General features: G+C 42.2%; 34 non-coding genes across 34 annotated transcripts; 17 read left to right on the top strand and 17 right to left on the bottom strand.

The window, feature by feature from the left end:
• The first annotated feature begins 1,294 nt into the window (after positions 1 to 1,294).
• Positions 1,295 to 1,366, top strand: trnag-ucc (transfer RNA glycine (anticodon UCC)). Its single transcript has one exon. It is a non-coding gene; the product is annotated as a tRNA-Gly (tRNA).
• Positions 1,367 to 1,653: 287 nt separating this feature from the next.
• On the bottom strand, positions 1,654 to 1,725 carry trnap-agg (transfer RNA proline (anticodon AGG)). The gene has a single exon. It is a non-coding gene; the product is annotated as a tRNA-Pro (tRNA).
• Positions 1,726 to 2,715: 990 nt separating this feature from the next.
• Positions 2,716 to 2,787, top strand: trnag-ucc (transfer RNA glycine (anticodon UCC)). The gene has a single exon. It is a non-coding gene; the product is annotated as a tRNA-Gly (tRNA).
• A 287-nt stretch (positions 2,788 to 3,074) lies between these two features.
• trnap-agg (transfer RNA proline (anticodon AGG)) lies at positions 3,075 to 3,146 on the bottom strand. Its single transcript has one exon. It is a non-coding gene; the product is annotated as a tRNA-Pro (tRNA).
• Positions 3,147 to 4,136: 990 nt separating this feature from the next.
• Positions 4,137 to 4,208, top strand: trnag-ucc (transfer RNA glycine (anticodon UCC)). The gene has a single exon. It is a non-coding gene; the product is annotated as a tRNA-Gly (tRNA).
• A 287-nt stretch (positions 4,209 to 4,495) lies between these two features.
• Positions 4,496 to 4,567, bottom strand: trnap-agg (transfer RNA proline (anticodon AGG)). The gene has a single exon. It is a non-coding gene; the product is annotated as a tRNA-Pro (tRNA).
• A 990-nt stretch (positions 4,568 to 5,557) lies between these two features.
• Positions 5,558 to 5,629, top strand: trnag-ucc (transfer RNA glycine (anticodon UCC)). The gene has a single exon. It is a non-coding gene; the product is annotated as a tRNA-Gly (tRNA).
• A 287-nt stretch (positions 5,630 to 5,916) lies between these two features.
• trnap-agg (transfer RNA proline (anticodon AGG)) lies at positions 5,917 to 5,988 on the bottom strand. Its single transcript has one exon. It is a non-coding gene; the product is annotated as a tRNA-Pro (tRNA).
• A 990-nt stretch (positions 5,989 to 6,978) lies between these two features.
• Positions 6,979 to 7,050, top strand: trnag-ucc (transfer RNA glycine (anticodon UCC)). The gene has a single exon. It is a non-coding gene; the product is annotated as a tRNA-Gly (tRNA).
• Positions 7,051 to 7,337: 287 nt separating this feature from the next.
• On the bottom strand, positions 7,338 to 7,409 carry trnap-agg (transfer RNA proline (anticodon AGG)). The gene has a single exon. It is a non-coding gene; the product is annotated as a tRNA-Pro (tRNA).
• Positions 7,410 to 8,399: 990 nt separating this feature from the next.
• Positions 8,400 to 8,471, top strand: trnag-ucc (transfer RNA glycine (anticodon UCC)). The gene has a single exon. It is a non-coding gene; the product is annotated as a tRNA-Gly (tRNA).
• A 287-nt stretch (positions 8,472 to 8,758) lies between these two features.
• Positions 8,759 to 8,830, bottom strand: trnap-agg (transfer RNA proline (anticodon AGG)). Its single transcript has one exon. It is a non-coding gene; the product is annotated as a tRNA-Pro (tRNA).
• Positions 8,831 to 9,820: 990 nt separating this feature from the next.
• Positions 9,821 to 9,892, top strand: trnag-ucc (transfer RNA glycine (anticodon UCC)). Its single transcript has one exon. It is a non-coding gene; the product is annotated as a tRNA-Gly (tRNA).
• A 287-nt stretch (positions 9,893 to 10,179) lies between these two features.
• On the bottom strand, positions 10,180 to 10,251 carry trnap-agg (transfer RNA proline (anticodon AGG)). The gene has a single exon. It is a non-coding gene; the product is annotated as a tRNA-Pro (tRNA).
• Positions 10,252 to 11,241: 990 nt separating this feature from the next.
• trnag-ucc (transfer RNA glycine (anticodon UCC)) lies at positions 11,242 to 11,313 on the top strand. Its single transcript has one exon. It is a non-coding gene; the product is annotated as a tRNA-Gly (tRNA).
• Positions 11,314 to 11,600: 287 nt separating this feature from the next.
• Positions 11,601 to 11,672, bottom strand: trnap-agg (transfer RNA proline (anticodon AGG)). Its single transcript has one exon. It is a non-coding gene; the product is annotated as a tRNA-Pro (tRNA).
• A 990-nt stretch (positions 11,673 to 12,662) lies between these two features.
• On the top strand, positions 12,663 to 12,734 carry trnag-ucc (transfer RNA glycine (anticodon UCC)). Its single transcript has one exon. It is a non-coding gene; the product is annotated as a tRNA-Gly (tRNA).
• A 287-nt stretch (positions 12,735 to 13,021) lies between these two features.
• Positions 13,022 to 13,093, bottom strand: trnap-agg (transfer RNA proline (anticodon AGG)). The gene has a single exon. It is a non-coding gene; the product is annotated as a tRNA-Pro (tRNA).
• A 990-nt stretch (positions 13,094 to 14,083) lies between these two features.
• Positions 14,084 to 14,155, top strand: trnag-ucc (transfer RNA glycine (anticodon UCC)). Its single transcript has one exon. It is a non-coding gene; the product is annotated as a tRNA-Gly (tRNA).
• A 287-nt stretch (positions 14,156 to 14,442) lies between these two features.
• Positions 14,443 to 14,514, bottom strand: trnap-agg (transfer RNA proline (anticodon AGG)). Its single transcript has one exon. It is a non-coding gene; the product is annotated as a tRNA-Pro (tRNA).
• A 990-nt stretch (positions 14,515 to 15,504) lies between these two features.
• Positions 15,505 to 15,576, top strand: trnag-ucc (transfer RNA glycine (anticodon UCC)). The gene has a single exon. It is a non-coding gene; the product is annotated as a tRNA-Gly (tRNA).
• A 287-nt stretch (positions 15,577 to 15,863) lies between these two features.
• On the bottom strand, positions 15,864 to 15,935 carry trnap-agg (transfer RNA proline (anticodon AGG)). The gene has a single exon. It is a non-coding gene; the product is annotated as a tRNA-Pro (tRNA).
• A 990-nt stretch (positions 15,936 to 16,925) lies between these two features.
• Positions 16,926 to 16,997, top strand: trnag-ucc (transfer RNA glycine (anticodon UCC)). Its single transcript has one exon. It is a non-coding gene; the product is annotated as a tRNA-Gly (tRNA).
• A 287-nt stretch (positions 16,998 to 17,284) lies between these two features.
• On the bottom strand, positions 17,285 to 17,356 carry trnap-agg (transfer RNA proline (anticodon AGG)). Its single transcript has one exon. It is a non-coding gene; the product is annotated as a tRNA-Pro (tRNA).
• A 990-nt stretch (positions 17,357 to 18,346) lies between these two features.
• On the top strand, positions 18,347 to 18,418 carry trnag-ucc (transfer RNA glycine (anticodon UCC)). Its single transcript has one exon. It is a non-coding gene; the product is annotated as a tRNA-Gly (tRNA).
• Positions 18,419 to 18,705: 287 nt separating this feature from the next.
• On the bottom strand, positions 18,706 to 18,777 carry trnap-agg (transfer RNA proline (anticodon AGG)). The gene has a single exon. It is a non-coding gene; the product is annotated as a tRNA-Pro (tRNA).
• Positions 18,778 to 19,767: 990 nt separating this feature from the next.
• On the top strand, positions 19,768 to 19,839 carry trnag-ucc (transfer RNA glycine (anticodon UCC)). The gene has a single exon. It is a non-coding gene; the product is annotated as a tRNA-Gly (tRNA).
• Positions 19,840 to 20,126: 287 nt separating this feature from the next.
• trnap-agg (transfer RNA proline (anticodon AGG)) lies at positions 20,127 to 20,198 on the bottom strand. Its single transcript has one exon. It is a non-coding gene; the product is annotated as a tRNA-Pro (tRNA).
• Positions 20,199 to 21,188: 990 nt separating this feature from the next.
• trnag-ucc (transfer RNA glycine (anticodon UCC)) lies at positions 21,189 to 21,260 on the top strand. The gene has a single exon. It is a non-coding gene; the product is annotated as a tRNA-Gly (tRNA).
• A 287-nt stretch (positions 21,261 to 21,547) lies between these two features.
• trnap-agg (transfer RNA proline (anticodon AGG)) lies at positions 21,548 to 21,619 on the bottom strand. Its single transcript has one exon. It is a non-coding gene; the product is annotated as a tRNA-Pro (tRNA).
• Positions 21,620 to 22,609: 990 nt separating this feature from the next.
• On the top strand, positions 22,610 to 22,681 carry trnag-ucc (transfer RNA glycine (anticodon UCC)). The gene has a single exon. It is a non-coding gene; the product is annotated as a tRNA-Gly (tRNA).
• Positions 22,682 to 22,968: 287 nt separating this feature from the next.
• Positions 22,969 to 23,040, bottom strand: trnap-agg (transfer RNA proline (anticodon AGG)). The gene has a single exon. It is a non-coding gene; the product is annotated as a tRNA-Pro (tRNA).
• A 990-nt stretch (positions 23,041 to 24,030) lies between these two features.
• On the top strand, positions 24,031 to 24,102 carry trnag-ucc (transfer RNA glycine (anticodon UCC)). Its single transcript has one exon. It is a non-coding gene; the product is annotated as a tRNA-Gly (tRNA).
• A 287-nt stretch (positions 24,103 to 24,389) lies between these two features.
• On the bottom strand, positions 24,390 to 24,461 carry trnap-agg (transfer RNA proline (anticodon AGG)). The gene has a single exon. It is a non-coding gene; the product is annotated as a tRNA-Pro (tRNA).
• Positions 24,462 to 24,538: the final 77 nt, after the last annotated feature.

The following is a 24,538-nucleotide window of genomic DNA, read 5'->3' as shown; positions in this document are numbered from 1 at the left end:
TTGGAATCATTATCGTTGTACTTGGAAGTCAGAATTGCTCCTACATTCTGCAAGTTATCTAAAATAATAAATGTTGTGCGACGTTGAACCAACAAGTGCATATCAAAATAGATTTGCAGTCCCATCGCCAAAACCATTCAGCCACCTTGTCCTGCGCCCAAGAGGTGATAGTCGGCGTTCCGACTAGTGGCCCAAGATCTGCCTGTCTGAGATTGTTCAAGGATCTGCAAAAGGGCTCATCCGGGATTTGAACCCGGGACCTCTCGCACCCTAAGCGAGAATCATACCCCTAGACCCACGAGCATTATGACAAAAGTTATTTTTTTGCTTTCTGCAGCAATGACAGTGAAGATATCGATTGACGTGTCCATGGTGCTTGGAACGATTGAACATCATGTGAGTGTTTTGTGCTTTACTTGTGAGCATAACAGTCTTCCAAACTCTTGACCATGCTTCAGTTCAAATCTTCTGTAGTTCATCTGCTGTGTCTTTCACATTCTGTCTTCTTCAGTCGCGACAGCAAAATGATGACGAGTTTTTACAAATTAATAAAGTGCAAAATGAGATCAATTCATTTTTTAAAGAGCAAATGAAAAAATAAGACTTCAAAAGAATGGAACTCATTTATTTTGAGTCAAATGACGCAAAGGTACGTGAATCAAAGTCAATTAATGTTGAAAATACCCATTCAAATAGATCCGTTTTCAACTAGAGAGATTAAGACTCAGCGTATCCGTCTCAATCCTCCACAACTGCTTATGTTACCCCTCCATATCTGCAGTGAAAGATGGTGGACCTAGATCGGTTTTTGTCAAACCATGAGACAATACCTATAATCGGTCTTCTCACAAAAACATCTCTAGCTTCCGAACCGTTTGACCTACAAATTCGTATGACCACTCTCTGGAATGAGGAGACCCTCACGAACACGGTGGTATTCTCAATTTTTCTCTACATCCCCCACAAGTGTCAGGAGACTCGTCTGAAGTCAGAACCGTCTATGTGCCAAGTTCTGTTTGTAGAATCCAAAATCTTGAGCTACAAACTAATGTGACCCCACTTGTCGCAATGTTCTCCGTTTTGCCCTACGTTCCCCACAAGTGTCACGGGACTAATCTGAAGGTAACCTGTAGTGATTAAAATGATAGATTTTTTAACCAGGGACCTCTCGCAACCTAAGCCATAATCATACACCTAAACCAACGATCTGTCTGGTCAATGAATTATCACTTTCCACCAAAATGACGGTCAAATTATGAGTCGATGTCTCAATGTTGCTACTGAGCTGCACATAGCATTGGTGTTACAGTGGTGAGCATAGCTTCCTTCCAAGCAGTTGACCCGGGTTCGATTCCCGGCCAATGCAGAGCCTGAGGAACTCGTTTGTTTTAGGGGCTGGATGTCATTTCAAGTGTATTACATTGGAATCATTATCGTTGTAATTGGAAGTCAGAATTGCTCCTACATTCTGCAAGTTATCTAAAATAATAAATGTTGTGTGACGTTGAACCAACAAGTGCATATCAAAATAGATTTGCAGTCCCATCGCCAAAACCATTCAGCCACCTTGTCCTGCGCCCAAGAGGTGATAGTCGGCGTTCCGACTAGTGGCCCAAGATCTGCCTGTCTGAGATTGTTCAAGGATCTGCAAAAGGGCTCATCCGGGATTTGAACCCGGGACCTCTCGCACCCTAAGCGAGAATCATACCCCTAGACCAACGAGCCTTATGCCAAAAGTTATTTTTTTGCTTTCTGCAGCAATGACAGTGAAGATATTGATTGACGTGTCCATGGTGCTTGGAACGATTGAACATCATGTGAGTGTTTTGTGCTTTACTTGTGAGCATAACAGTCTTCCAAACTCTTGACCATGCTTCAGTTCAAATCTTCTGTAGTTCATCTGCTGTGTCTTTCACATTCTGTCTTCTTCAGTCGCGACAGCAAAATGATGACGAGTTTTTACAAATTAATAAAGTGCAAAATGAGATCAATTCATTTTTTAAAGAGCAAATGAAAAAATAAGACTTCAAAAGAATGGAACTCATTTATTTTGAGTCAAATGACGCAAAGGTACGTGAATCAAAGTCAATTAATGTTGAAAATACCCATTCAAATAGATCCGTTTTCAACTAGAGAGATTAAGACTCAGCGTATCCGTCTCAATCCTCCACAACTGCTTATGTTACCCCTCCATATCTGCAGTGAAAGATGGTGGACCTAGATCGGTTTTTGTCAAACCATGAGACAATACCTATAATCGGTCTTCTCACAAAAACATCTCTAGCTTCCGAACCGTTTGACCTACAAATTCGTATGACCACTCTCTGGAATGAGGAGACCCTCACGAACACGGTGGTATTCTCAATTTTTCTCTACATCCCCCACAAGTGTCAGGAGACTCGTCTGAAGTCAGAACCGTCTATGTGCCAAGTTCTGTTTGTAGAATCCAAAATCTTGAGCTACAAACTAATGTGACCCCACTTGTCGCAATGTTCTCCGTTTTGCCCTACGTTCCCCACAAGTGTCACGGGACTAATCTGAAGGTAACCTGTAGTGATTAAAATGATAGATTTTTTAACCAGGGACCTCTCGCAACCTAAGCCATAATCATACACCTAAACCAACGATCTGTCTGGTCAATGAATTATCACTTTCCACCAAAATGACGGTCAAATTATGAGTCGATGTCTCAATGTTGCTACTGAGCTGCACATAGCATTGGTGGTATAGTGGTGAGCATAGCTGCCTTCCAAGCAGTTGACCCGGGTTCGATTCCCGGCCAATGCAGAGCCTGAGGAATTCATTTGTTTTAGGGGCTGGATGTCATTTCAAGTGTATTACATTGGAATCATTATCGTTGTACTTGGAAGTCAGAATTGCTCCTACATTCTGCAAGTTATCTAAAATAATAAATGTTGTGCGACGTTGAACCAACAAGTGCATATCAAAATAGATTTGCAGTCCCATCGCCAAAACCATTCAGCCACCTTGTCCTGCGCCCAAGAGGTGATAGTCGGCGTTCCGACCAGTGGCCCAAGATCTGCCTGTCTGAGATTGTTCAAGGATCTGCAAAAGGGCTCATCCGGGATTTGAACCCGGGACCTCTCGCACCCTAAGCGAGAATCATACCCCTAGACCAACGAGCCTTATGCCAAAAGTTATTTTTTTGCTTTCTGCAGCAATGACAGTGAAGATATCGATTGACGTGTCCATGGTGCTTGGAACGATTGAACATCATGTGAGTGTTTTGTGCTTTACTTGTGAGCATAACAGTCTTCCAAACTCTTGACCATGCTTCAGTTCAAATCTTCTGTAGTTCATCTGCTGTGTCTTTCACATTCTGTCTTCTTCAGTCGCGACAGCAAAATGATGACGAGTTTTTACAAATTAATAAAGTGCAAAATGAGATCAATTCATTTTTTAAAGAGCAAATGAAAAAATAAGACTTCAAAAGAATGGAACTCATTTATTTTGAGTCAAATGACGCAAAGGTACGTGAATCAAAGTCAATTAATGTTGAAAATACCCATTCAAATAGATCCGTTTTCAACTAGAGAGATTAAGACTCAGCGTATCCGTCTCAATCCTCCACAACTGCTTATGTTACCCCTCCATATCTGCAGTGAAAGATGGTGGACCTAGATCGGTTTTTGTCAAACCATGAGACAATACCTATAATCGGTCTTCTCACAAAAACATCTCTAGCTTCCGAACCGTTTGACCTACAAATTCGTATGACCACTCTCTGGAATGAGGAGACCCTCACGAACACGGTGGTATTCTCAATTTTTCTCTACATCCCCCACAAGTGTCAGGAGACTCGTCTGAAGTCAGAACCGTCTATGTGCCAAGTTCTGTTTGTAGAATCCAAAATCTTGAGCTACAAACTAATGTGACCCCACTTGTCGCAATGTTCTCCGTTTTGCCCTACGTTCCCCACAAGTGTCACGGGACTAATCTGAAGGTAACCTGTAGTGATTAAAATGATAGATTTTTTAACCAGGGACCTCTCGCAACCTAAGCCATAATCATACACCTAAACCAACGATCTGTCTGGTCAATGAATTATCACTTTCCACCAAAATGACGGTCAAATTATGAGTCGATGTCTCAATGTTGCTACTGAGCTGCACATAGCATTGGTGGTATAGTGGTGAGCATAGCTGCCTTCCAAGCAGTTGACCCGGGTTCGATTCCCGGCCAATGCAGAGCCTGAGGAATTCATTTGTTTTAGGGGCTGGATGTCATTTCAAGTGTATTACATTGGAATCATTATCGTTGTACTTGGAAGTCAGAATTGCTCCTACATTCTGCAAGTTATCTAAAATAATAAATGTTGTGCGACGTTGAACCAACAAGTGCATATCAAAATAGATTTGCAGTCCCATCGCCAAAACCATTCAGCCACCTTGTCCTGCGCCCAAGAGGTGATAGTCGGCGTTCCGACCAGTGGCCCAAGATCTGCCTGTCTGAGATTGTTCAAGGATCTGCAAAAGGGCTCATCCGGGATTTGAACCCGGGACCTCTCGCACCCTAAGCGAGAATCATACCCCTAGACCAACGAGCCTTATGCCAAAAGTTATTTTTTTGCTTTCTGCAGCAATGACAGTGAAGATATCGATTGACGTGTCCATGGTGCTTGGAACGATTGAACATCATGTGAGTGTTTTGTGCTTTACTTGTGAGCATAACAGTCTTCCAAACTCTTGACCATGCTTCAGTTCAAATCTTCTGTAGTTCATCTGCTGTGTCTTTCACATTCTGTCTTCTTCAGTCGCGACAGCAAAATGATGACGAGTTTTTACAAATTAATAAAGTGCAAAATGAGATCAATTCATTTTTTAAAGAGCAAATGAAAAAATAAGACTTCAAAAGAATGGAACTCATTTATTTTGAGTCAAATGACGCAAAGGTACGTGAATCAAAGTCAATTAATGTTGAAAATACCCATTCAAATAGATCCGTTTTCAACTAGAGAGATTAAGACTCAGCGTATCCGTCTCAATCCTCCACAACTGCTTATGTTACCCCTCCATATCTGCAGTGAAAGATGGTGGACCTAGATCGGTTTTTGTCAAACCATGAGACAATACCTATAATCGGTCTTCTCACAAAAACATCTCTAGCTTCCGAACCGTTTGACCTACAAATTCGTATGACCACTCTCTGGAATGAGGAGACCCTCACGAACACGGTGGTATTCTCAATTTTTCTCTACATCCCCCACAAGTGTCAGGAGACTCGTCTGAAGTCAGAACCGTCTATGTGCCAAGTTCTGTTTGTAGAATCCAAAATCTTGAGCTACAAACTAATGTGACCCCACTTGTCGCAATGTTCTCCGTTTTGCCCTACGTTCCCCACAAGTGTCACGGGACTAATCTGAAGGTAACCTGTAGTGATTAAAATGATAGATTTTTTAACCAGGGACCTCTCGCAACCTAAGCCATAATCATACACCTAAACCAACGATCTGTCTGGTCAATGAATTATCACTTTCCACCAAAATGACGGTCAAATTATGAGTCGATGTCTCAATGTTGCTACTGAGCTGCACATAGCATTGGTGGTATAGTGGTGAGCATAGCTGCCTTCCAAGCAGTTGACCCGGGTTCGATTCCCGGCCAATGCAGAGCCTGAGGAATTCATTTGTTTTAGGGGCTGGATGTCATTTCAAGTGTATTACATTGGAATCATTATCGTTGTACTTGGAAGTCAGAATTGCTCCTACATTCTGCAAGTTATCTAAAATAATAAATGTTGTGCGACGTTGAACCAACAAGTGCATATCAAAATAGATTTGCAGTCCCATCGCCAAAACCATTCAGCCACCTTGTCCTGCGCCCAAGAGGTGATAGTCGGCATTCCGACCAGTGGCCCAAGATCTGCCTGTCTGAGATTGTTCAAGGATCTGCAAAAGGGCTCATCCGGGATTTGAACCCGGGACCTCTCGCACCCTAAGCGAGAATCATACCCCTAGACCAACGAGCCTTATGCCAAAAGTTATTTTTTTGCTTTCTGCAGCAATGACAGTGAAGATATCGATTGACGTGTCCATGGTGCTTGGAACGATTGAACATCATGTGAGTGTTTTGTGCTTTACTTGTGAGCATAACAGTCTTCCAAACTCTTGACCATGCTTCAGTTCAAATCTTCTGTAGTTCATCTGCTGTGTCTTTCACATTCTGTCTTCTTCAGTCGCGACAGCAAAATGATGACGAGTTTTTACAAATTAATAAAGTGCAAAATGAGATCAATTCATTTTTTAAAGAGCAAATGAAAAAATAAGACTTCAAAAGAATGGAACTCATTTATTTTGAGTCAAATGACGCAAAGGTACGTGAATCAAAGTCAATTAATGTTGAAAATACCCATTCAAATAGATCCGTTTTCAACTAGAGAGATTAAGACTCAGCGTATCCGTCTCAATCCTCCACAACTGCTTATGTTACCCCTCCATATCTGCAGTGAAAGATGGTGGACCTAGATCGGTTTTTGTCAAACCATGAGACAATACCTATAATCGGTCTTCTCACAAAAACATCTCTAGCTTCCGAACCGTTTGACCTACAAATTCGTATGACCACTCTCTGGAATGAGGAGACCCTCACGAACACGGTGGTATTCTCAATTTTTCTCTACATCCCCCACAAGTGTCAGGAGACTCGTCTGAAGTCAGAACCGTCTATGTGCCAAGTTCTGTTTGTAGAATCCAAAATCTTGAGCTACAAACTAATGTGACCCCACTTGTCACAATGTTCTCCGTTTTGCCCTACGTTCCCCACAAGTGTCACGGGACTAATCTGAAGGTAACCTGTAGTGATTAAAATGATAGATTTTTTAACCAGGGACCTCTCGCAACCTAAGCCATAATCATACACCTAAACCAACGATCTGTCTGGTCAATGAATTATCACTTTCCACCAAAATGACGGTCAAATTATGAGTCGATGTCTCAATGTTGCTACTGAGCTGCACATAGCATTGGTGGTATAGTGGTGAGCATAGCTGCCTTCCAAGCAGTTGACCCGGGTTCGATTCCCGGCCAATGCAGAGCCTGAGGAATTCATTTGTTTTAGGGGCTGGATGTCATTTCAAGTGTATTACATTGGAATCATTATCGTTGTACTTGGAAGTCAGAATTGCTCCTACATTCTGCAAGTTATCTAAAATAATAAATGTTGTGCGACGTTGAACCAACAAGTGCATATCAAAATAGATTTGCAGTCCCATCGCCAAAACCATTCAGCCACCTTGTCCTGCGCCCAAGAGGTGATAGTCGGCATTCCGACCAGTGGCCCAAGATCTGCCTGTCTGAGATTGTTCAAGGATCTGCAAAAGGGCTCATCCGGGATTTGAACCCGGGACCTCTCGCACCCTAAGCGAGAATCATACCCCTAGACCAACGAGCCTTATGCCAAAAGTTATTTTTTTGCTTTCTGCAGCAATGACAGTGAAGATATCGATTGACGTGTCCATGGTGCTTGGAACGATTGAACATCATGTGAGTGTTTTGTGCTTTACTTGTGAGCATAACAGTCTTCCAAACTCTTGACCATGCTTCAGTTCAAATCTTCTGTAGTTCATCTGCTGTGTCTTTCACATTCTGTCTTCTTCAGTCGCGACAGCAAAATGATGACGAGTTTTTACAAATTAATAAAGTGCAAAATGAGATCAATTCATTTTTTAAAGAGCAAATGAAAAAATAAGACTTCAAAAGAATGGAACTCATTTATTTTGAGTCAAATGACGCAAAGGTACGTGAATCAAAGTCAATTAATGTTGAAAATACCCATTCAAATAGATCCGTTTTCAACTAGAGAGATTAAGACTCAGCGTATCCGTCTCAATCCTCCACAACTGCTTATGTTACCCCTCCATATCTGCAGTGAAAGATGGTGGACCTAGATCGGTTTTTGTCAAACCATGAGACAATACCTATAATCGGTCTTCTCACAAAAACATCTCTAGCTTCCGAACCGTTTGACCTACAAATTCGTATGACCACTCTCTGGAATGAGGAGACCCTCACGAACACGGTGGTATTCTCAATTTTTCTCTACATCCCCCACAAGTGTCAGGAGACTCGTCTGAAGTCAGAACCGTCTATGTGCCAAGTTCTGTTTGTAGAATCCAAAATCTTGAGCTACAAACTAATGTGACCCCACTTGTCGCAATGTTCTCCGTTTTGCCCTACGTTCCCCACAAGTGTCACGGGACTAATCTGAAGGTAACCTGTAGTGATTAAAATGATAGATTTTTTAACCAGGGACCTCTCGCAACCTAAGCCATAATCATACACCTAAACCAACGATCTGTCTGGTCAATGAATTATCACTTTCCACCAAAATGACGGTCAAATTATGAGTCGATGTCTCAATGTTGCTACTGAGCTGCACATAGCATTGGTGGTATAGTGGTGAGCATAGCTGCCTTCCAAGCAGTTGACCCGGGTTCGATTCCCGGCCAATGCAGAGCCTGAGGAATTCATTTGTTTTAGGGGCTGGATGTCATTTCAAGTGTATTACATTGGAATCATTATCGTTGTACTTGGAAGTCAGAATTGCTCCTACATTCTGCAAGTTATCTAAAATAATAAATGTTGTGCGACGTTGAACCAACAAGTGCATATCAAAATAGATTTGCAGTCCCATCGCCAAAACCATTCAGCCACCTTGTCCTGCGCCCAAGAGGTGATAGTCGGCATTCCGACCAGTGGCCCAAGATCTGCCTGTCTGAGATTGTTCAAGGATCTGCAAAAGGGCTCATCCGGGATTTGAACCCGGGACCTCTCGCACCCTAAGCGAGAATCATACCCCTAGACCAACGAGCCTTATGCCAAAAGTTATTTTTTTGCTTTCTGCAGCAATGACAGTGAAGATATCGATTGACGTGTCCATGGTGCTTGGAACGATTGAACATCATGTGAGTGTTTTGTGCTTTACTTGTGAGCATAACAGTCTTCCAAACTCTTGACCATGCTTCAGTTCAAATCTTCTGTAGTTCATCTGCTGTGTCTTTCACATTCTGTCTTCTTCAGTCGCGACAGCAAAATGATGACGAGTTTTTACAAATTAATAAAGTGCAAAATGAGATCAATTCATTTTTTAAAGAGCAAATGAAAAAATAAGACTTCAAAAGAATGGAACTCATTTATTTTGAGTCAAATGACGCAAAGGTACGTGAATCAAAGTCAATTAATGTTGAAAATACCCATTCAAATAGATCCGTTTTCAACTAGAGAGATTAAGACTCAGCGTATCCGTCTCAATCCTCCACAACTGCTTATGTTACCCCTCCATATCTGCAGTGAAAGATGGTGGACCTAGATCGGTTTTTGTCAAACCATGAGACAATACCTATAATCGGTCTTCTCACAAAAACATCTCTAGCTTCCGAACCGTTTGACCTACAAATTCGTATGACCACTCTCTGGAATGAGGAGACCCTCACGAACACGGTGGTATTCTCAATTTTTCTCTACATCCCCCACAAGTGTCAGGAGACTCGTCTGAAGTCAGAACCGTCTATGTGCCAAGTTCTGTTTGTAGAATCCAAAATCTTGAGCTACAAACTAATGTGACCCCACTTGTCGCAATGTTCTCCGTTTTGCCCTACGTTCCCCACAAGTGTCACGGGACTAATCTGAAGGTAACCTGTAGTGATTAAAATGATAGATTTTTTAACCAGGGACCTCTCGCAACCTAAGCCATAATCATACACCTAAACCAACGATCTGTCTGGTCAATGAATTATCACTTTCCACCAAAATGACGGTCAAATTATGAGTCGATGTCTCAATGTTGCTACTGAGCTGCACATAGCATTGGTGGTATAGTGGTGAGCATAGCTGCCTTCCAAGCAGTTGACCCGGGTTCGATTCCCGGCCAATGCAGAGCCTGAGGAATTCATTTGTTTTAGGGGCTGGATGTCATTTCAAGTGTATTACATTGGAATCATTATCGTTGTACTTGGAAGTCAGAATTGCTCCTACATTCTGCAGGTTATCTAAAATAATAAATGTTGTGCGACGTTGAACCAACAAGTGCATATCAAAATAGATTTGCAGTCCCATCGCCAAAACCATTCAGCCACCTTGTCCTGCGCCCAAGAGGTGATAGTCGGCATTCCGACCAGTGGCCCAAGATCTGCCTGTCTGAGATTGTTCAAGGATCTGCAAAAGGGCTCATCCGGGATTTGAACCCGGGACCTCTCGCACCCTAAGCGAGAATCATACCCCTAGACCAACGAGCCTTATGCCAAAAGTTATTTTTTTGCTTTCTGCAGCAATGACAGTGAAGATATCGATTGACGTGTCCATGGTGCTTGGAACGATTGAACATCATGTGAGTGTTTTGTGCTTTACTTGTGAGCATAACAGTCTTCCAAACTCTTGACCATGCTTCAGTTCAAATCTTCTGTAGTTCATCTGCTGTGTCTTTCACATTCTGTCTTCTTCAGTCGCGACAGCAAAATGATGACGAGTTTTTACAAATTAATAAAGTGCAAAATGAGATCAATTCATTTTTTAAAGAGCAAATGAAAAAATAAGACTTCAAAAGAATGGAACTCATTTATTTTGAGTCAAATGACGCAAAGGTACGTGAATCAAAGTCAATTAATGTTGAAAATACCCATTCAAATAGATCCGTTTTCAACTAGAGAGATTAAGACTCAGCGTATCCGTCTCAATCCTCCACAACTGCTTATGTTACCCCTCCATATCTGCAGTGAAAGATGGTGGACCTAGATCGGTTTTTGTCAAACCATGAGACAATACCTATAATCGGTCTTCTCACAAAAACATCTCTAGCTTCCGAACCGTTTGACCTACAAATTCGTATGACCACTCTCTGGAATGAGGAGACCCTCACGAACACGGTGGTATTCTCAATTTTTCTCTACATCCCCCACAAGTGTCAGGAGACTCGTCTGAAGTCAGAACCGTCTATGTGCCAAGTTCTGTTTGTAGAATCCAAAATCTTGAGCTACAAACTAATGTGACCCCACTTGTCGCAATGTTCTCCGTTTTGCCCTACGTTCCCCACAAGTGTCACGGGACTAATCTGAAGGTAACCTGTAGTGATTAAAATGATAGATTTTTTAACCAGGGACCTCTCGCAACCTAAGCCATAATCATACACCTAAACCAACGATCTGTCTGGTCAATGAATTATCACTTTCCACCAAAATGACGGTCAAATTATGAGTCGATGTCTCAATGTTGCTACTGAGCTGCACATAGCATTGGTGGTATAGTGGTGAGCATAGCTGCCTTCCAAGCAGTTGACCCGGGTTCGATTCCCGGCCAATGCAGAGCCTGAGGAATTCATTTGTTTTAGGGGCTGGATGTCATTTCAAGTGTATTACATTGGAATCATTATCGTTGTACTTGGAAGTCAGAATTGCTCCTACATTCTGCAAGTTATCTAAAATAATAAATGTTGTGCGACGTTGAACCAACAAGTGCATATCAAAATAGATTTGCAGTCCCATCGCCAAAACCATTCAGCCACCTTGTCCTGCGCCCAAGAGGTGATAGTCGGCATTCCGACCAGTGGCCCAAGATCTGCCTGTCTGAGATTGTTCAAGGATCTGCAAAAGGGCTCATCCGGGATTTGAACCCGGGACCTCTCGCACCCTAAGCGAGAATCATACCCCTAGACCAACGAGCCTTATGCCAAAAGTTATTTTTTTGCTTTCTGCAGCAATGACAGTGAAGATATCGATTGACGTGTCCATGGTGCTTGGAACGATTGAACATCATGTGAGTGTTTTGTGCTTTACTTGTGAGCATAACAGTCTTCCAAACTCTTGACCATGCTTCAGTTCAAATCTTCTGTAGTTCATCTGCTGTGTCTTTCACATTCTGTCTTCTTCAGTCGCGACAGCAAAATGATGACGAGTTTTTACAAATTAATAAAGTGCAAAATGAGATCAATTCATTTTTTAAAGAGCAAATGAAAAAATAAGACTTCAAAAGAATGGAACTCATTTATTTTGAGTCAAATGACGCAAAGGTACGTGAATCAAAGTCAATTAATGTTGAAAATACCCATTCAAATAGATCCGTTTTCAACTAGAGAGATTAAGACTCAGCGTATCCGTCTCAATCCTCCACAACTGCTTATGTTACCCCTCCATATCTGCAGTGAAAGATGGTGGACCTAGATCGGTTTTTGTCAAACCATGAGACAATACCTATAATCGGTCTTCTCACAAAAACATCTCTAGCTTCCGAACCGTTTGACCTACAAATTCGTATGACCACTCTCTGGAATGAGGAGACCCTCACGAACACGGTGGTATTCTCAATTTTTCTCTACATCCCCCACAAGTGTCAGGAGACTCGTCTGAAGTCAGAACCGTCTATGTGCCAAGTTCTGTTTGTAGAATCCAAAATCTTGAGCTACAAACTAATGTGACCCCACTTGTCGCAATGTTCTCCGTTTTGCCCTACGTTCCCCACAAGTGTCACGGGACTAATCTGAAGGTAACCTGTAGTGATTAAAATGATAGATTTTTTAACCAGGGACCTCTCGCAACCTAAGCCATAATCATACACCTAAACCAACGATCTGTCTGGTCAATGAATTATCACTTTCCACCAAAATGACGGTCAAATTATGAGTCGATGTCTCAATGTTGCTACTGAGCTGCACATAGCATTGGTGGTATAGTGGTGAGCATAGCTGCCTTCCAAGCAGTTGACCCGGGTTCGATTCCCGGCCAATGCAGAGCCTGAGGAATTCATTTGTTTTAGGGGCTGGATGTCATTTCAAGTGTATTACATTTGAATCATTATCGTTGTACTTGGAAGTCAGAATTGCTCCTACATTCTGCAGGTTATCTAAAATAATAAATGTTGTGCGACGTTGAACCAACAAGTGCATATCAAAATAGATTTGCAGTCCCATCGCCAAAACCATTCAGCCACCTTGTCCTGCGCCCAAGAGGTGATAGTCGGCATTCCGACCAGTGGCCCAAGATCTGCCTGTCTGAGATTGTTCAAGGATCTGCAAAAGGGCTCATCCGGGATTTGAACCCGGGACCTCTCGCACCCTAAGCGAGAATCATACCCCTAGACCAACGAGCCTTATGCCAAAAGTTATTTTTTTGCTTTCTGCAGCAATGACAGTGAAGATATCGATTGACGTGTCCATGGTGCTTGGAACGATTGAACATCATGTGAGTGTTTTGTGCTTTACTTGTGAGCATAACAGTCTTCCAAACTCTTGACCATGCTTCAGTTCAAATCTTCTGTAGTTCATCTGCTGTGTCTTTCACATTCTGTCTTCTTCAGTCGCGACAGCAAAATGATGACGAGTTTTTACAAATTAATAAAGTGCAAAATGAGATCAATTCATTTTTTAAAGAGCAAATGAAAAAATAAGACTTCAAAAGAATGGAACTCATTTATTTTGAGTCAAATGACGCAAAGGTACGTGAATCAAAGTCAATTAATGTTGAAAATACCCATTCAAATAGATCCGTTTTCAACTAGAGAGATTAAGACTCAGCGTATCCGTCTCAATCCTCCACAACTGCTTATGTTACCCCTCCATATCTGCAGTGAAAGATGGTGGACCTAGATCGGTTTTTGTCAAACCATGAGACAATACCTATAATCGGTCTTCTCACAAAAACATCTCTAGCTTCCGAACCGTTTGACCTACAAATTCGTATGACCACTCTCTGGAATGAGGAGACCCTCACGAACACGGTGGTATTCTCAATTTTTCTCTACATCCCCCACAAGTGTCAGGAGACTCGTCTGAAGTCAGAACCGTCTATGTGCCAAGTTCTGTTTGTAGAATCCAAAATCTTGAGCTACAAACTAATGTGACCCCACTTGTCGCAATGTTCTCCGTTTTGCCCTACGTTCCCCACAAGTGTCACGGGACTAATCTGAAGGTAACCTGTAGTGATTAAAATGATAGATTTTTTAACCAGGGACCTCTCGCAACCTAAGCCATAATCATACACCTAAACCAACGATCTGTCTGGTCAATGAATTATCACTTTCCACCAAAATGACGGTCAAATTATGAGTCGATGTCTCAATGTTGCTACTGAGCTGCACATAGCATTGGTGGTATAGTGGTGAGCATAGCTGCCTTCCAAGCAGTTGACCCGGGTTCGATTCCCGGCCAATGCAGAGCCTGAGGAATTCATTTGTTTTAGGGGCTGGATGTCATTTCAAGTGTATTACATTTGAATCATTATCGTTGTACTTGGAAGTCAGAATTGCTCCTACATTCTGCAGGTTATCTAAAATAATAAATGTTGTGCGACGTTGAACCAACAAGTGCATATCAAAATAGATTTGCAGTCCCATCGCCAAAACCATTCAGCCACCTTGTCCTGCGCCCAAGAGGTGATAGTCGGCATTCCGACCAGTGGCCCAAGATCTGCCTGTCTGAGATTGTTCAAGGATCTGCAAAAGGGCTCATCCGGGATTTGAACCCGGGACCTCTCGCACCCTAAGCGAGAATCATACCCCTAGACCAACGAGCCTTATGCCAAAAGTTATTTTTTTGCTTTCTGCAGCAATGACAGTGAAGATATCGATTGACGTGTCCATGGTGCTTGGAACGATTGAACATCATGTGAGTGTTTTGTGCTTTACTTGTGAGCATAACAGTCTTCCAAACTCTTGACCATGCTTCAGTTCAAATCTTCTGTAGTTCATCTGCTGTGTCTTTCACATTCTGTCTTCTTCAGTCGCGACAGCAAAATGATGACGAGTTTTTACAAATTAATAAAGTGCAAAATGAGATCAATTCATTTTTTAAAGAGCAAATGAAAAAATAAGACTTCAAAAGAATGGAACTCATTTATTTTGAGTCAAATGACGCAAAGGTACGTGAATCAAAGTCAATTAATGTTGAAAATACCCATTCAAATAGATCCGTTTTCAACTAGAGAGATTAAGACTCAGCGTATCCGTCTCAATCCTCCACAACTGCTTATGTTACCCCTCCATATCTGCAGTGAAAGATGGTGGACCTAGATCGGTTTTTGTCAAACCATGAGACAATACCTATAATCGGTCTTCTCACAAAAACATCTCTAGCTTCCGAACCGTTTGACCTACAAATTCGTATGACCACTCTCTGGAATGAGGAGACCCTCACGAACACGGTGGTATTCTCAATTTTTCTCTACATCCCCCACAAGTGTCAGGAGACTCGTCTGAAGTCAGAACCGTCTATGTGCCAAGTTCTGTTTGTAGAATCCAAAATCTTGAGCTACAAACTAATGTGACCCCACTTGTCGCAATGTTCTCCGTTTTGCCCTACGTTCCCCACAAGTGTCACGGGACTAATCTGAAGGTAACCTGTAGTGATTAAAATGATAGATTTTTTAACCAGGGACCTCTCGCAACCTAAGCCATAATCATACACCTAAACCAACGATCTGTCTGGTCAATGAATTATCACTTTCCACCAAAATGACGGTCAAATTATGAGTCGATGTCTCAATGTTGCTACTGAGCTGCACATAGCATTGGTGGTATAGTGGTGAGCATAGCTGCCTTCCAAGCAGTTGACCCGGGTTCGATTCCCGGCCAATGCAGAGCCTGAGGAATTCATTTGTTTTAGGGGCTGGATGTCATTTCAAGTGTATTACATTTGAATCATTATCGTTGTACTTGGAAGTCAGAATTGCTCCTACATTCTGCAGGTTATCTAAAATAATAAATGTTGTGCGACGTTGAACCAACAAGTGCATATCAAAATAGATTTGCAGTCCCATCGCCAAAACCATTCAGCCACCTTGTCCTGCGCCCAAGAGGTGATAGTCGGCATTCCGACCAGTGGCCCAAGATCTGCCTGTCTGAGATTGTTCAAGGATCTGCAAAAGGGCTCATCCGGGATTTGAACCCGGGACCTCTCGCACCCTAAGCGAGAATCATACCCCTAGACCAACGAGCCTTATGCCAAAAGTTATTTTTTTGCTTTCTGCAGCAATGACAGTGAAGATATCGATTGACGTGTCCATGGTGCTTGGAACGATTGAACATCATGTGAGTGTTTTGTGCTTTACTTGTGAGCATAACAGTCTTCCAAACTCTTGACCATGCTTCAGTTCAAATCTTCTGTAGTTCATCTGCTGTGTCTTTCACATTCTGTCTTCTTCAGTCGCGACAGCAAAATGATGACGAGTTTTTACAAATTAATAAAGTGCAAAATGAGATCAATTCATTTTTTAAAGAGCAAATGAAAAAATAAGACTTCAAAAGAATGGAACTCATTTATTTTGAGTCAAATGACGCAAAGGTACGTGAATCAAAGTCAATTAATGTTGAAAATACCCATTCAAATAGATCCGTTTTCAACTAGAGAGATTAAGACTCAGCGTATCCGTCTCAATCCTCCACAACTGCTTATGTTACCCCTCCATATCTGCAGTGAAAGATGGTGGACCTAGATCGGTTTTTGTCAAACCATGAGACAATACCTATAATCGGTCTTCTCACAAAAACATCTCTAGCTTCCGAACCGTTTGACCTACAAATTCGTATGACCACTCTCTGGAATGAGGAGACCCTCACGAACACGGTGGTATTCTCAATTTTTCTCTACATCCCCCACAAGTGTCAGGAGACTCGTCTGAAGTCAGAACCGTCTATGTGCCAAGTTCTGTTTGTAGAATCCAAAATCTTGAGCTACAAACTAATGTGACCCCACTTGTCGCAATGTTCTCCGTTTTGCCCTACGTTCCCCACAAGTGTCACGGGACTAATCTGAAGGTAACCTGTAGTGATTAAAATGATAGATTTTTTAACCAGGGACCTCTCGCAACCTAAGCCATAATCATACACCTAAACCAACGATCTGTCTGGTCAATGAATTATCACTTTCCACCAAAATGACGGTCAAATTATGAGTCGATGTCTCAATGTTGCTACTGAGCTGCACATAGCATTGGTGGTATAGTGGTGAGCATAGCTGCCTTCCAAGCAGTTGACCCGGGTTCGATTCCCGGCCAATGCAGAGCCTGAGGAATTCATTTGTTTTAGGGGCTGGATGTCATTTCAAGTGTATTACATTTGAATCATTATCGTTGTACTTGGAAGTCAGAATTGCTCCTACATTCTGCAGGTTATCTAAAATAATAAATGTTGTGCGACGTTGAACCAACAAGTGCATATCAAAATAGATTTGCAGTCCCATCGCCAAAACCATTCAGCCACCTTGTCCTGCGCCCAAGAGGTGATAGTCGGCATTCCGACCAGTGGCCCAAGATCTGCCTGTCTGAGATTGTTCAAGGATCTGCAAAAGGGCTCATCCGGGATTTGAACCCGGGACCTCTCGCACCCTAAGCGAGAATCATACCCCTAGACCAACGAGCCTTATGCCAAAAGTTATTTTTTTGCTTTCTGCAGCAATGACAGTGAAGATATCGATTGACGTGTCCATGGTGCTTGGAACGATTGAACATCATGTGAGTGTTTTGTGCTTTACTTGTGAGCATAACAGTCTTCCAAACTCTTGACCATGCTTCAGTTCAAATCTTCTGTAGTTCATCTGCTGTGTCTTTCACATTCTGTCTTCTTCAGTCGCGACAGCAAAATGATGACGAGTTTTTACAAATTAATAAAGTGCAAAATGAGATCAATTCATTTTTTAAAGAGCAAATGAAAAAATAAGACTTCAAAAGAATGGAACTCATTTATTTTGAGTCAAATGACGCAAAGGTACGTGAATCAAAGTCAATTAATGTTGAAAATACCCATTCAAATAGATCCGTTTTCAACTAGAGAGATTAAGACTCAGCGTATCCGTCTCAATCCTCCACAACTGCTTATGTTACCCCTCCATATCTGCAGTGAAAGATGGTGGACCTAGATCGGTTTTTGTCAAACCATGAGACAATACCTATAATCGGTCTTCTCACAAAAACATCTCTAGCTTCCGAACCGTTTGACCTACAAATTCGTATGACCACTCTCTGGAATGAGGAGACCCTCACGAACACGGTGGTATTCTCAATTTTTCTCTACATCCCCCACAAGTGTCAGGAGACTCGTCTGAAGTCAGAACCGTCTATGTGCCAAGTTCTGTTTGTAGAATCCAAAATCTTGAGCTACAAACTAATGTGACCCCACTTGTCGCAATGTTCTCCGTTTTGCCCTACGTTCCCCACAAGTGTCACGGGACTAATCTGAAGGTAACCTGTAGTGATTAAAATGATAGATTTTTTAACCAGGGACCTCTCGCAACCTAAGCCATAATCATACACCTAAACCAACGATCTGTCTGGTCAATGAATTATCACTTTCCACCAAAATGACGGTCAAATTATGAGTCGATGTCTCAATGTTGCTACTGAGCTGCACATAGCATTGGTGGTATAGTGGTGAGCATAGCTGCCTTCCAAGCAGTTGACCCGGGTTCGATTCCCGGCCAATGCAGAGCCTGAGGAATTCATTTGTTTTAGGGGCTGGATGTCATTTCAAGTGTATTACATTTGAATCATTATCGTTGTACTTGGAAGTCAGAATTGCTCCTACATTCTGCAGGTTATCTAAAATAATAAATGTTGTGCGACGTTGAACCAACAAGTGCATATCAAAATAGATTTGCAGTCCCATCGCCAAAACCATTCAGCCACCTTGTCCTGCGCCCAAGAGGTGATAGTCGGCATTCCGACCAGTGGCCCAAGATCTGCCTGTCTGAGATTGTTCAAGGATCTGCAAAAGGGCTCATCCGGGATTTGAACCCGGGACCTCTCGCACCCTAAGCGAGAATCATACCCCTAGACCAACGAGCCTTATGCCAAAAGTTATTTTTTTGCTTTCTGCAGCAATGACAGTGAAGATATCGATTGACGTGTCCATGGTGCTTGGAACGATTGAACATCATGTGAGTGTTTTGTGCTTTACTTGTGAGCATAACAGTCTTCCAAACTCTTGACCATGCTTCAGTTCAAATCTTCTGTAGTTCATCTGCTGTGTCTTTCACATTCTGTCTTCTTCAGTCGCGACAGCAAAATGATGACGAGTTTTTACAAATTAATAAAGTGCAAAATGAGATCAATTCATTTTTTAAAGAGCAAATGAAAAAATAAGACTTCAAAAGAATGGAACTCATTTATTTTGAGTCAAATGACGCAAAGGTACGTGAATCAAAGTCAATTAATGTTGAAAATACCCATTCAAATAGATCCGTTTTCAACTAGAGAGATTAAGACTCAGCGTATCCGTCTCAATCCTCCACAACTGCTTATGTTACCCCTCCATATCTGCAGTGAAAGATGGTGGACCTAGATCGGTTTTTGTCAAACCATGAGACAATACCTATAATCGGTCTTCTCACAAAAACATCTCTAGCTTCCGAACCGTTTGACCTACAAATTCGTATGACCACTCTCTGGAATGAGGAGACCCTCACGAACACGGTGGTATTCTCAATTTTTCTCTACATCCCCCACAAGTGTCAGGAGACTCGTCTGAAGTCAGAACCGTCTATGTGCCAAGTTCTGTTTGTAGAATCCAAAATCTTGAGCTACAAACTAATGTGACCCCACTTGTCGCAATGTTCTCCGTTTTGCCCTACGTTCCCCACAAGTGTCACGGGACTAATCTGAAGGTAACCTGTAGTGATTAAAATGATAGATTTTTTAACCAGGGACCTCTCGCAACCTAAGCCATAATCATACACCTAAACCAACGATCTGTCTGGTCAATGAATTATCACTTTCCACCAAAATGACGGTCAAATTATGAGTCGATGTCTCAATGTTGCTACTGAGCTGCACATAGCATTGGTGGTATAGTGGTGAGCATAGCTGCCTTCCAAGCAGTTGACCCGGGTTCGATTCCCGGCCAATGCAGAGCCTGAGGAATTCATTTGTTTTAGGGGCTGGATGTCATTTCAAGTGTATTACATTTGAATCATTATCGTTGTACTTGGAAGTCAGAATTGCTCCTACATTCTGCAGGTTATCTAAAATAATAAATGTTGTGCGACGTTGAACCAACAAGTGCATATCAAAATAGATTTGCAGTCCCATCGCCAAAACCATTCAGCCACCTTGTCCTGCGCCCAAGAGGTGATAGTCGGCATTCCGACCAGTGGCCCAAGATCTGCCTGTCTGAGATTGTTCAAGGATCTGCAAAAGGGCTCATCCGGGATTTGAACCCGGGACCTCTCGCACCCTAAGCGAGAATCATACCCCTAGACCAACGAGCCTTATGCCAAAAGTTATTTTTTTGCTTTCTGCAGCAATGACAGTGAAGATATCGATTGACGTGTCCATGGTGCTTGGAACGATTGAACATCATGTGAGTGTTTTGTGCTTTACTTGTGAGCATAACAGTCTTCCAAACTCTTGACCATGCTTCAGTTCAAATCTTCTGTAGTTCATCTGCTGTGTCTTTCACATTCTGTCTTCTTCAGTCGCGACAGCAAAATGATGACGAGTTTTTACAAATTAATAAAGTGCAAAATGAGATCAATTCATTTTTTAAAGAGCAAATGAAAAAATAAGACTTCAAAAGAATGGAACTCATTTATTTTGAGTCAAATGACGCAAAGGTACGTGAATCAAAGTCAATTAATGTTGAAAATACCCATTCAAATAGATCCGTTTTCAACTAGAGAGATTAAGACTCAGCGTATCCGTCTCAATCCTCCACAACTGCTTATGTTACCCCTCCATATCTGCAGTGAAAGATGGTGGACCTAGATCGGTTTTTGTCAAACCATGAGACAATACCTATAATCGGTCTTCTCACAAAAACATCTCTAGCTTCCGAACCGTTTGACCTACAAATTCGTATGACCACTCTCTGGAATGAGGAGACCCTCACGAACACGGTGGTATTCTCAATTTGTCTCTACATCCCCCACAAGTGTCAGGAGACTCGTTTGAAGTCACAACCGTCTATGTGCCAAGTTCTGTTTGTAGAATCCAAAATCTTGAGCTACAAACTAATGTGACCCCACTTGTCGCAATGTTCTCCGTTTTGCCCTACGTTCCCCACAAGTGTCACGGGACTAATCTGAAGGTAACCTGTAGTGATTAAAATGATAGATTTTTTAACCAGGGACCTCTCGCAACCTAAGCCATAATCATACACCTAAACCAACGATCTGTCTGGTCAATGAATTATCACTTTCCACCAAAATGACGGTCAAATTATGAGTCGATGTCTCAATGTTGCTACTGAGCTGCACATAGCATTGGTGGTATAGTGGTGAGCATAGCTGCCTTCCAAGCAGTTGACCCGGGTTCGATTCCCGGCCAATGCAGAGCCTGAGGAATTTGTTTGTTTTAGGGGCTGGATGTCATTTCAAGTGTATTACATTTGAATCATTATCGTTGTACTTGGAAGTCAGAATTGCTCCTACATTCTGCAGGTTATCTAAAATAATAAATGTTGTGCGACGTTGAACCAACAAGTGCATATCAAAATAGATTTGCAGTCCCATCGCCAAAACCATTCAGCCACCTTGTCCTGCGCCCAAGAGGTGATAGTCGGCATTCCGACCAGTGGCCCAAGATCTGCCTGTCTGAGATTGTTCAAGGATCTGCAAAAGGGCTCATCCGGGATTTGAACCCGGGACCTCTCGCACCCTAAGCGAGAATCATACCCCTAGACCAACGAGCCTTATGCCAAAAGTTATTTTTTTGCTTTCTGCAGCAATGACAGTGAAGATATCGATTGACGTGTCCATGGTGCTTGGAACGATTGAACATCATGTGAGTGTTTTGTGCTTTACTTGTGAGCATAACAGTCTTCCAAACTCTTGACCATGCTTCAGTTCAAATCTTCTGTAGTTCATCTGCTGTGTCTTTCACATTCTGTCTTCTTCAGTCGCGACAGCAAAATGATGACGAGTTTTTACAAATTAATAAAGTGCAAAATGAGATCAATTCATTTTTTAAAGAGCAAATGAAAAAATAAGACTTCAAAAGAATGGAACTCATTTATTTTGAGTCAAATGACGCAAAGGTACGTGAATCAAAGTCAATTAATGTTGAAAATACCCATTCAAATAGATCCGTTTTCAACTAGAGAGATTAAGACTCAGCGTATCCGTCTCAATCCTCCACAACTGCTTATGTTACCCCTCCATATCTGCAGTGAAAGATGGTGGACCTAGATCGGTTTTTGTCAAACCATGAGACAATACCTATAATCGGTCTTCTCACAAAAACATCTCTAGCTTCCGAACCGTTTGACCTACAAATTCGTATGACCACTCTCTGGAATGAGGAGACCCTCACGAACACGGTGGTATTCTCAATTTTTCTCTACATCCCCCACAAGTGTCAGGAGACTCGTCTGAAGTCAGAACCGTCTATGTGCCAAGTTCTGTTTGTAGAATCCAAAATCTTGAGCTACAAACTAATGTGACCCCACTTGTCGCAATGTTCTCCGTTTTGCCCTACGTTCCCCACAAGTGTCACGGGACTAATCTGAAGGTAACCTGTAGTGATTAAAATGATAGATTTTTTAACCAGGGACCTCTCGCAACCTAAGCCATAATCATACACCTAAACCAACGATCTGTCTGGTCAATGAATTATCACTTTCCACCAAAATGACGGTCAAATTATGAGTCGATGTCTCAATGTTGCTACTGAGCTGCACATAGCATTGGTGGTATAGTGGTGAGCATAGCTGCCTTCCAAGCAGTTGACCCGGGTTCGATTCCCGGCCAATGCAGAGCCTGAGGAATTCATTTGTTTTAGGGGCTGGATGTCATTTCAAGTGTATTACATTTGAATCATTATCGTTGTACTTGGAAGTCAGAATTGCTCCTACATTCTGCAGGTTATCTAAAATAATAAATGTTGTGCGACGTTGAACCAACAAGTGCATATCAAAATAGATTTGCAGTCCCATCGCCAAAACCATTCAGCCACCTTGTCCTGCGCCCAAGAGGTGATAGTCGGCATTCCGACCAGTGGCCCAAGATCTGCCTGTCTGAGATTGTTCAAGGATCTGCAAAAGGGCTCATCCGGGATTTGAACCCGGGACCTCTCGCACCCTAAGCGAGAATCATACCCCTAGACCAACGAGCCTTATGCCAAAAGTTATTTTTTTGCTTTCTGCAGCAATGACAGTGAAGATATCGATTGACGTGTCCATGGTGCTTGGAACGATTGAACATCATGTGAGTGTTTTGTGCTTTACTTGTGAGCATAACAGTCTTCCAAACTCTTGACCATGCTTCAGTTCAAATCTTCTGTAGTTCATCTGCTGTGTCTTTCACATTCTGTCTTCTTCAGTCGCGACAGCAAAATGATGACGAGTTTTTACAAATTAATAAAGTGCAAAATGAGATCAATTCATTTTTTAAAGAGCAAATGAAAAAATAAGACTTCAAAAGAATGGAACTCATTTATTTTGAGTCAAATGACGCAAAGGTACGTGAATCAAAGTCAATTAATGTTGAAAATACCCATTCAAATAGATCCGTTTTCAACTAGAGAGATTAAGACTCAGCGTATCCGTCTCAATCCTCCACAACTGCTTATGTTACCCCTCCATATCTGCAGTGAAAGATGGTGGACCTAGATCGGTTTTTGTCAAACCATGAGACAATACCTATAATCGGTCTTCTCACAAAAACATCTCTAGCTTCCGAACCGTTTGACCTACAAATTCGTATGACCACTCTCTGGAATGAGGAGACCCTCACGAACACGGTGGTATTCTCAATTTTTCTCTACATCCCCCACAAGTGTCAGGAGACTCGTCTGAAGTCAGAACCGTCTATGTGCCAAGTTCTGTTTGTAGAATCCAAAATCTTGAGCTACAAACTAATGTGACCCCACTTGTCGCAATGTTCTCCGTTTTGCCCTACGTTCCCCACAAGTGTCACGGGACTAATCTGAAGGTAACCTGTAGTGATTAAAATGATAGATTTTTTAACCAGGGACCTCTCGCAACCTAAGCCATAATCATACACCTAAACCAACGATCTGTCTGGTCAATGAATTATCACTTTCCACCAAAATGACGGTCAAATTATGAGTCGATGTCTCAATGTTGCTACTGAGCTGCACATAGCATTGGTGGTATAGTGGTGAGCATAGCTGCCTTCCAAGCAGTTGACCCGGGTTCGATTCCCGGCCAATGCAGAGCCTGAGGAATTCATTTGTTTTAGGGGCTGGATGTCATTTCAAGTGTATTACATTTGAATCATTATCGTTGTACTTGGAAGTCAGAATTGCTCCTACATTCTGCAGGTTATCTAAAATAATAAATGTTGTGCGACGTTGAACCAACAAGTGCATATCAAAATAGATTTGCAGTCCCATCGCCAAAACCATTCAGCCACCTTGTCCTGCGCCCAAGAGGTGATAGTCGGCATTCCGACCAGTGGCCCAAGATCTGCCTGTCTGAGATTGTTCAAGGATCTGCAAAAGGGCTCATCCGGGATTTGAACCCGGGACCTCTCGCACCCTAAGCGAGAATCATACCCCTAGACCAACGAGCCTTATGCCAAAAGTTATTTTTTTGCTTTCTGCAGCAATGACAGTGAAGATATCGATTGACGTGTCCATGGTGCTTGGA

Source organism: Oncorhynchus clarkii, chromosome 9 (assembly GCF_045791955.1).
Source record: "Oncorhynchus clarkii lewisi isolate Uvic-CL-2024 chromosome 9, UVic_Ocla_1.0, whole genome shotgun sequence".
Taxonomy (NCBI): domain Eukaryota; kingdom Metazoa; phylum Chordata; class Actinopteri; order Salmoniformes; family Salmonidae; genus Oncorhynchus; species Oncorhynchus clarkii.
The sequence above is the reverse complement of the archived record's forward strand: the minus strand, read 5'-3'. Positions and strand labels throughout refer to the sequence as shown.